Source organism: Hesperophylax consimilis, chromosome 14 (genome assembly GCF_061612785.1).
Source record: "Hesperophylax consimilis isolate HC1 chromosome 14, BYU_Hcon_1.0, whole genome shotgun sequence".
Classification (NCBI taxonomy): Eukaryota; Metazoa; Arthropoda; class Insecta; order Trichoptera; family Limnephilidae; genus Hesperophylax; species Hesperophylax consimilis.
The window spans coordinates 191994-201020 of record NC_142849.1 but is presented as its reverse complement, the minus strand read 5'-3'; the positions used below and the strand labels follow the sequence as shown (position 1 = coordinate 201020).

The window sequence follows — 9027 nt, the reverse complement described above, 5'->3', positions numbered from 1 at the left end:
GAAAGGATTCCGATTGTATCAGTTTTCTAGCTGTGTTTTAAATCCCAGTTGTATTGAAATACACATAACTATTTCTTGTGAATTGGGTTGGCTGTAAAAAATATGAAATACCTATAAGCTACACCGCGGTTTTTTCTCGCGGTACGTTCTGTATACCAGTACAATACTTTAATTAAAATGTGAATTTTGATTCGAATCGTCTTTCTTTTATGATGGTTTGGACAGAACGCCTCGCGGTGTTTTTTTTTAAATCATTACCCAGGTTGAGGACTGATGTGTGCCGGTGCTTATTATTTACAGTATTTTCTTGTGCAGGCAAACACGTCCCGTACAGTTAGTAACAGGCAATTGGCCGTTAAAATTGATGGCTTTATTTTTTATAAATTTACTGCTACTAGCGGTGTCCCCCCAAGGGTCAAATTTGGGACCAATTTTATTTTTGATATTTGTGAACGATGTGCTCACTATTGTAGTTATGTTTGGTATTCTTTTTATTAATAAATAACTACGAAATTTGGCTGAAGCGGTTTTTAATAATACATCCGAAAACAATAAATAAACATAGAAAATACAACAAAATGATTTACGAAAGGAAGGTTCGAGAATGTTCCGAAGCGCGTAAAGTAGGCAAAATAATTCGATCTCAATGTCGCGTTTGCTGGTACTTTACTGACCATTTCATTCACGTTGTCCCTTATGTAGGCGGAAAATAAAACATTAAACAAATATTAAAATAAAATAAAATCCAAGAAGCTTGTTTGGAAACTTCTAGAATAACGTTCGAGTTAAGTAGTGGCGTACCATTACACTATATTCAACGATGTTGAAGTTTCAATGTTTGCGGAAATGTGAAAATATACAAAGCGCTAAGAAATATGAATGACTGTCAAACATTGTCAAATAATTTGTTTAAACTAAATTTAATCGTCCTAACTATCTCCAAATACCAAACTTTGTACATCCAGAGATGATGGGCTTTTTTAATCTTTCATGTTTTCTGAATGTAAAACATCTTGTATTAGGTCTGTTTATTTTTGAGCCCGTATTTTTTAATGTATTTTCTTGATTTTGTTTTTATGCATTTCTATAGTTCATCATTGAGGATACTTTTTTAACTTTTTGACACCAACAATAAATAAATCAAATGAGTGACTATAATAATTCATAAAGTCTTATAAGACAATTTTTTTTGTGACATATCTGTAAAGTGATTCTTCATATGTTGTGTCTGTATGTTGCTTCTGTGAAATGTTTTGTAAATTTTTTCTTCATACATTGTGTCTGCACATTGGGTTGGGTTGGGTCTAATTTTTTCTGTACAAAACTCTTTTTTGATATTTTTACTCTTCTATTTCAAAACTACCAATTGGCGATCCCTTAGTGAGTTTGATAACTCATGGGAGTGCAACATCGTTCGTTGTATGTTTAAAAAAAAAAAAAGTATTTTTTTTAGTGCCAAGAGAACTATCTTCAACTAAATATAAACAAATGTCTAATGATGAGATTTCATAGAAAAACAAAATCCAATTATTTATGATTACTCCATCAATGATGTACCCAGTTCTAACAGCTCTAACCGAGTTGAATGATTTGGGTAAGAATTTGCAGCCAATTAAAAAATATTCAAACCTACAAAAATTTTTATATCGCTGTCATAGTTCTTGTATGTTCAATAGACCTTTTTTTGCAAAACTGAGTTATGAAAGCCAATATGTTAATAAGTTGCCTATTGCGCATTAATGAAGCTAAAACAAAATATATTTTTTAGTTTTTATGTGACATTTTGAGCATTTTTTGAGTGCCAATATCCACTCACGGATCAACATTGTTTTAGTTCTTAGTTGTTCAACATCCCGGATATTGAACTTTCAAACACTCAACGCGTTATGAATATACCTAATATATTTTTTAAAGTTCATAGATATTTGATAAACATCCCGCCGAAAGTTGAGGTCTTGAATGTTCAATCTCCACTTTCAACCAATCAGGAGTCGGCTAGTTAAAATAAGCGGCCATGTTTATTTTTAGTTGTTTTCTAAAAAATAAATTGTTCCACTAAAATACGTTTAATTGTGAATATATACTGTTATTGAACTGAAAAAATGACTTCACTGACTCCAGAATCAAACCTTAGACCAGTAGCTCAAATAGAAAGGTAAGTCTTAAAATTATGTCATTTATAGGCTTTTTCACCATATTTTATACTTTTTAATATTTTCATCATTTAATATAGAGAAAGCTTTATTTATTATTTTTTTATTCAATTATTTATTACAACCTTAAAGCTTTTACCTAAAATGAGTCTTAATAAATTATATTAGTGCATTAAAACTTATTTTTATTCAAGAAATACAACAAAAGAGCCACGAAATGGAAATGTGCAAGAAGTCGACTGTCCTCATAGTCTAATTGAAAGACATCTACGAAACATATTAAGTCCGCTATCATTGCTGAGATCGCGGATGAAAAGACAAATTTGAAATTAAATACTCCGAACAAGGTATTGAAGGTATTGCCGGAACGTCACAAAAATAAAAATAAATAAGCCTAAAGAAAATAAAAAAAAAAACAAAGAAAAGAGTACCCACAAATAAAAAGTTTTTTTTTTACTCTGTTTTTCCCAAATATAAAGGTACAACAGCGTAACAAATTACATGTTACTTATCTCATAAATAATATATGCTTGTTTACTTCTGTGTTTTTTCCCTTTTCACTTTTCATTTATTATAATTTTTTTTAAATTGTCTTAATTATAAATACAAAAAAATCTATTTATTTTGGCATCATGATGTAAATCGGCTCTAGGATTTGTAAGTCCCGCACATTTTTCAAATCCCGTGAGATTGAGGAATGTAATGGAATGATTTGAATTGCAAACCCAAGTCTCGTATGTGGAACGAGCTAAGACTTAGCATCCCCAATTGGGGTATATTCATACATTGTGAGACTGAAGGTAGTGTGGAGGAGAAAAAAAAGAATAGGATAAGGAGAGGAAGGAAGAGAAGAGAGAAAGTAAGTACGTAGCTATTCAGATCTGGTCACCAAACACGGCTAAAGCCATTTCAATTCTGATGTGGGTCTTTACACCATATCTTCCTCTCTGGAACGTGCCGCAAATAAACTATATGTTATTTTAAATGAATAATTTCTGAAATAACTGAAATAACGAATCAAAATAAATTTACTTACGCCCGCCGGGGTTTGAACCCGCGACCTCCAGATCTCTAGTAAAGAGCGTTACCCCTAGACCACGGAGGCCGCAATACGTAAGATGTAAGAACATTTCACATCACGCATGCACCGACAGTCGATAGTAGTATATTAGCGGTAGTATCTTTGTACTTGTATGTTGTTTTCAAACTTACATAATATATGGATGATTTATATAGAGCAGTTTTTATGAAAAATCACCCCAAGGACGTTGTTTGTATCTTTGAAAGTAATGCTTTAAGTCAACTACTACCTGAGATAAAAATAAAGTGTTTGAAATCTAAAAATCACCCTGTATATACAATATATCACTAAATGGCTAATTGAACAAAAAATACCTCAAACTTATGGGAGCCGAATTGTTCAATCTCCAGACGATGTGTTCAATATTCAAAATAATTATTCATCATTTTCAAGCCATGTTCAACGTCCACCTTTAAAGTCATTATATGGACATATCATAGCTTCAATCTTCGAAAAATGATCTTTAAAAATTTTCTGTTACACATATGTATTAAACAAAATGACCAAAATCTAGAATTTGCCTGTAAAAACAAAAAAAAACGTCTCGTGTAAAATTGGCTAAATGGTCTATTGAACATACAAGAACTAAAGCAACGATATGTCATTGGTTAGGAGTCAAATTGAGTATAGGTAACGCAACGAAAGAAGGAAGCAATTAAAATGCTTAGAATTGATGTATTGGTCTATGCTTACGCTCACTTATTGTAACTAGTTAGAAGAGAGGCAAGTTTTAACAATACCGTTACGGGGTATACTTACGGGGTGTCCTATTCATTCAGTTCGTAATTTGATTTAAACATACGTGCACCTACATATCGCAAGTGAAATAATTACCAATTTTTGAATTTGAAATAATAAATAGTTTTCATCATTTTTAATTCGAATTAGTAGATTTACAGAGTGTTTTTAAAGTGTGCAAGTGAATATTTATTACGACATCATGGAGTCCTGTTACAAAACGGGACGTGGCAAATCACTGAATGGACAAAGTCGTGAAATTTTATTCCGCGTGTTTAATTATTTTATGCATAATATAAAAAAACGGTGGTCAATTTTTAAGCATGACTGACTTATATGATTTGACGTCTAAGGCAACTGGAGTATCGCAGACTAGTATTCGACGTATCGTAACTGGAGTGGCAAAGGAAGCAGAAACACAACCGTCATCATCGTCAACTCAACGACCAACCTTCAGCACACCAGGGAAGAAACGACGCAGACTATCAACCAAATCAGATGTAGATGATTTCGATAAGGAAGTTATTAGAAGATGTGTGTATGATTTTCATTTAGTTCATAAGTCTTTGCCAACGATGAAAAAGATTCATAGAGTTCTGAAAGGGGACATCGACTACGCAGGGTGTATAACTACGTTAAGGAAAGTTGTTCACAATTTGGGTTTTCGATGGAGAAAAACAGAAACAAACCGAAAGTTGCTTATTGAAAAAAATGATATCCGACTTAAACGTACCACATATCTCACTAAATTAGAAGAATATAGGAATGACGGACGTCCGATTGTGTATTCTGATGAAACATACATTCATAGTACACATACAACACCGCGTGCGTGGACTGACAACTCCAATAAAGGAGCTAAAGTTCCTGTGTCTAAAGGCAAACGTCTAATAATACTTCATGCATGCAGTGAAAATGGTTTTGTACCCAACGCACTGTTAACATTTAAATCTGATCAGAGGACTGGCGACTACCATGGTGCTATGAATTCTGCCAATTACAGAAAATGGATCACGGAAAAGGTTTTGCCAAATCTGGAACCAAAATCTGTGCTTGTTATAGACAATGCGTCATACCACAATGAAGAATGCGAAAGGATCCCGACATCAAGTTCAAGAAAAGGAGTTATGCTGACCTGGTTGGAAAAGCATGGAATACCGTATCCGATTAAAAACACAATACCAATATTGTATGATATTATTAAGCTCCACAAGATACGAGTCAAGAAATACATTCTGGACCAATTGCTGGAAAAGCATGGTCACTCAGTATTGCGTCTGCCACCATACCACCCGGAGCTGAACCCAATCGAACTTTGTTGGGGAATAATAAAAGGACGCGTAGCTGTCAGGAATGTTACTTTTACGATGGATTCCGTCTAGACTTTACTTGGAGAAGAAGTTGTCGCAATTAATGCCCAGACATTCAAAGACATTTTTAGAAAGGTCAAGGAACAAGAGGATAAATACGAAAAATTAGAACCCAAGATCGATACTTACACTGATGAATTCACAATACATCTTGGGGAATCAGATGAAGATACCTCCGTTGGATCATCTTTGGGATCTTCAATCAGTGGGGAAATAAGTGGTATAGGTGAACTTTTAGATGATTCTGACTAATGTGCTAAAGGTCCAGTGGGATATTTTTTATCGTAAATTATTGATATTATCTCACTGTTCTTAAAAATTTTGTTGCTTATATTTTCATTTCATTTATATACTTTTTACTAATAACTTTATTTATACTATTTTTTTCTCATGTTAAAGTATTTTATCATGTTAATATGTACTGCCTTTATTATTTATGTAAAAGCCCTCTGGACGCAAAACAAAATAAATAAAGAAACAACTAACAAATTAATGTTCTCCAAAACGAGCTTGAAAAAAAAATCATTTGTCATATTTATTTTTTATTTATTTATTTATTTATTTATTAGATACAAATAATTTCACACATATTAAGGAAGCTTTGGCTGTCCAACTAGGAAATTTTCCCGTTTTAGGACAGCCAAATTGCCTGGTTTAGTTAACATCTGTACACGCTGCTGTTATGAATTATATTTCCATACTTTAAATTAATAGTTACGCTAGTTATATAGTCTATATACATATATATTTATCAAAGTAATCAAAATAAAAACTTTTTCAGACATATTTGTACACCCGAATATTAGTTTTTTTTTTATGAAAACACCTAATAAATTTTATCAAGGTACATGTAATAATATGCAATTAAGGAACACTGTATCAGGGTACATGATAACATATTGGATTAATTCAATTTATAGTTACAATATAAGAAAAATATTAGGTGGGTTTCTTCATTTGATCGCTGTTACTGTGCTGTGTATTAATTTACATAATCAAGGTACATATAATATAATATACATAATCAAGAAAAATATAATCAAGGTACATGAAAACATATTGTATAAACATTATCAATCACAATAATTATCAATCGCATTGTATAAATCAGATGCATGGTAGGATTTTTTTATTTAACTGCCAATAACAATGAATAAATGTGAGTACAGAACATTTTTGTTTATCTGTTGGTCATCATAAGTTCGCTTTCGACTCTCCCTAAGTCTAGAAGCCAATAATAAACTAATTTACGCAGAATGCTTATGCTTTTCGATTTCCATAAATCGGGTAAGAGGTTGAATAATTTTGGACCAAGGTAATAGAATTGTCTTTGGGCAAAGGATGTCATAGTAGTAGGTGGAACAACTGGATTCCTCCTTGAATGTCTAGTGTCGTGATAATGATCAATGGAAGGGTAGTGGTGACGTTGTTTTTGAGTGTGTAATATAATTTTTTTTTATAAATAGTTGCCTTACATCAAAAACTCGTATATCTTCGAATAATATCACTGGGGTACCTAAATGGTTTTTTTAGGATGACCCTTAATAGTGATTTCTGTGCTTTTGCTAAGGGATCCAGTATTGTTTTGGTACATCCGCCCCATCCCAAAGATGCATATTCAAGTAATGAGTTACACAGAGCATAATATAAACATTTCAGATCTTTTATGCAGAGAATATTTCTAATGCCCAGGAAAAGATGAGTAAGTTTTCTGACTTTTGTGGAAATTGAGTCTATATGTAGGTCCCATCTCAGAAATTTGTCTATCATAATTCCTAGATATTTTATACTATCTACGCATTCTAGGGTGTTACAATTACAAGTAGTTGGGTTATTGCAGTGGTGTATAATAATGTTTTGTGTTTCTTTCGGTTGTCCCGCTTGAGTTGCACTGAAGCGGATGAATTTTGTTTTCTCCTGTGAGTAGGTTATTATCAAGCCATTGTTTAACACTGTTTATACCAGCTTCTGCTTTACTGTGAACTTCATTCCAGTTTTTACCTTCAAATAACAAGACCGTATCATCTGCAAAGGTAATAATGTGGTCGGCAAGGGAACTGTTACATAGCTCATTAATATATATATTAAACAAAATTGGCCCTAGAGTACTTCCCTGAGGTACACCAAATATACTTGGTTTATAAATGTGTAAAATCTACTACTTAAGAAATTCTAAAAATTATAGTACTTTATTTAAAATTAAATATCTAGTCATATAAACATTGGGAACTCATATGTCATAAATATATTGGTTTATAAATGTGTACATTCTAATTATACAATTATAAATGTTCTCTAAAAAATGGTATGGAAAGAATCTCCTACTTATGATCTCACTGAAGAAACCACTCATTCACTCTGAATGCAATTATTGATGTTTTCCGAAATGACCCTGTAAAAAAAATCACATCTTTGCGATTCTTTCAAAGACATAAAGAAACCATCCCTTCGTTAAAATAGATAAATAAATATTCTAAGAAACGATAAAATTTTGGAAATGTGGGTTAATTATACTTCTAGGAAATATATCAAATTAACATTAAACATGCTTTGTAAAATAAATATTTCTGGTCAGAATAATAATTTTTGTTATTTGTTTTTGGGGTATTATGCCGTGTTGCGCTAACTCCTTCTTTAGCCAACGTTTCGGACAGCATTGCAGTGTCCATCATCAGGGCAGATGTCTTATTTTAAAATAAGACATCTGCCCTGATGATGGACACTGCAATGCTGTCCGAAACGTTGGCTAAAGAAGGAGTTAGCGCAACACGGCATAATACCCCAAAAACAAATAACAAAAATACTTTTGGCCGTGAAAATCTTAAATCATAGAATAATAATTATTCCCCGAAAAACAATTAGGTATAAATTCCAATTGCCATAATTTCAGTGAATTAGGGTCATTATCGATGGAAGTTTGTTATGTACAGCATTCTTACATAAATGACTAAGAATTGTTAGCAATACCATTGTCTTTTTTAAGAATACCTACCCATTTGAATTCAATCCTGAAAATTATCACATTAGTTTAGAAAAAAAATGATAAACTTCAATATTTCAATAACGATGTCGTAAAACAAAATAAGTTTTATGTGACCGACTTCAACACGCTTTGGCTAAGAGTTCTCAATTGTGAAATAATCATCAATTGTTTTTTTTTCAATCTTAAATCGAAACACGCTGTATGTAAGTTTTGCATCTGTGTGAGTACTGTGATGAAGCCAACTTAACTTGCGAGACCTATACAACTCGACAGTGTGGGCACCTAGTTACGCTAGTCATTCACTCACGATAGAATTTTTTTTTTTAAATCTTAAGATTTATTAATTTCAGAATGGGTATTGCAAGGGAATGTGTCAACTATGATAATCTACTATGTCAACTCAAATTGTTAAAATTATCTGAACGTAGAATAGTTAATGACCTAAAACGTTTACATAAATTCAATAATCGACAGCCCTGAACTATTATACTTAATTTCTTTACATATAACTCGCAAACCAACATCGAGGCATTATCTACCGTTCTATTGTGATAACTCCAACACAGAATCTCAATTCTATACGTTCGCCGTATACAAAATTTGGGTAGTGACTATAAAGATGCTGTTGATATATTAAACTTATCATTGACCAAATATAAACAAGTCATTACCCAATTTATTTCACAAAAAAGAATATGAAAT

At 32.2% G+C, this 9027-nt stretch overlaps 1 pseudogene; it reads left to right on the top strand.

The window, feature by feature from the left end:
- The first annotated feature begins 4864 nt into the window (after positions 1 to 4864).
- LOC149417724 (uncharacterized) lies at positions 4865 to 5594 on the top strand (annotated as a pseudogene).
- Positions 5595 to 9027: the final 3433 nt, after the last annotated feature.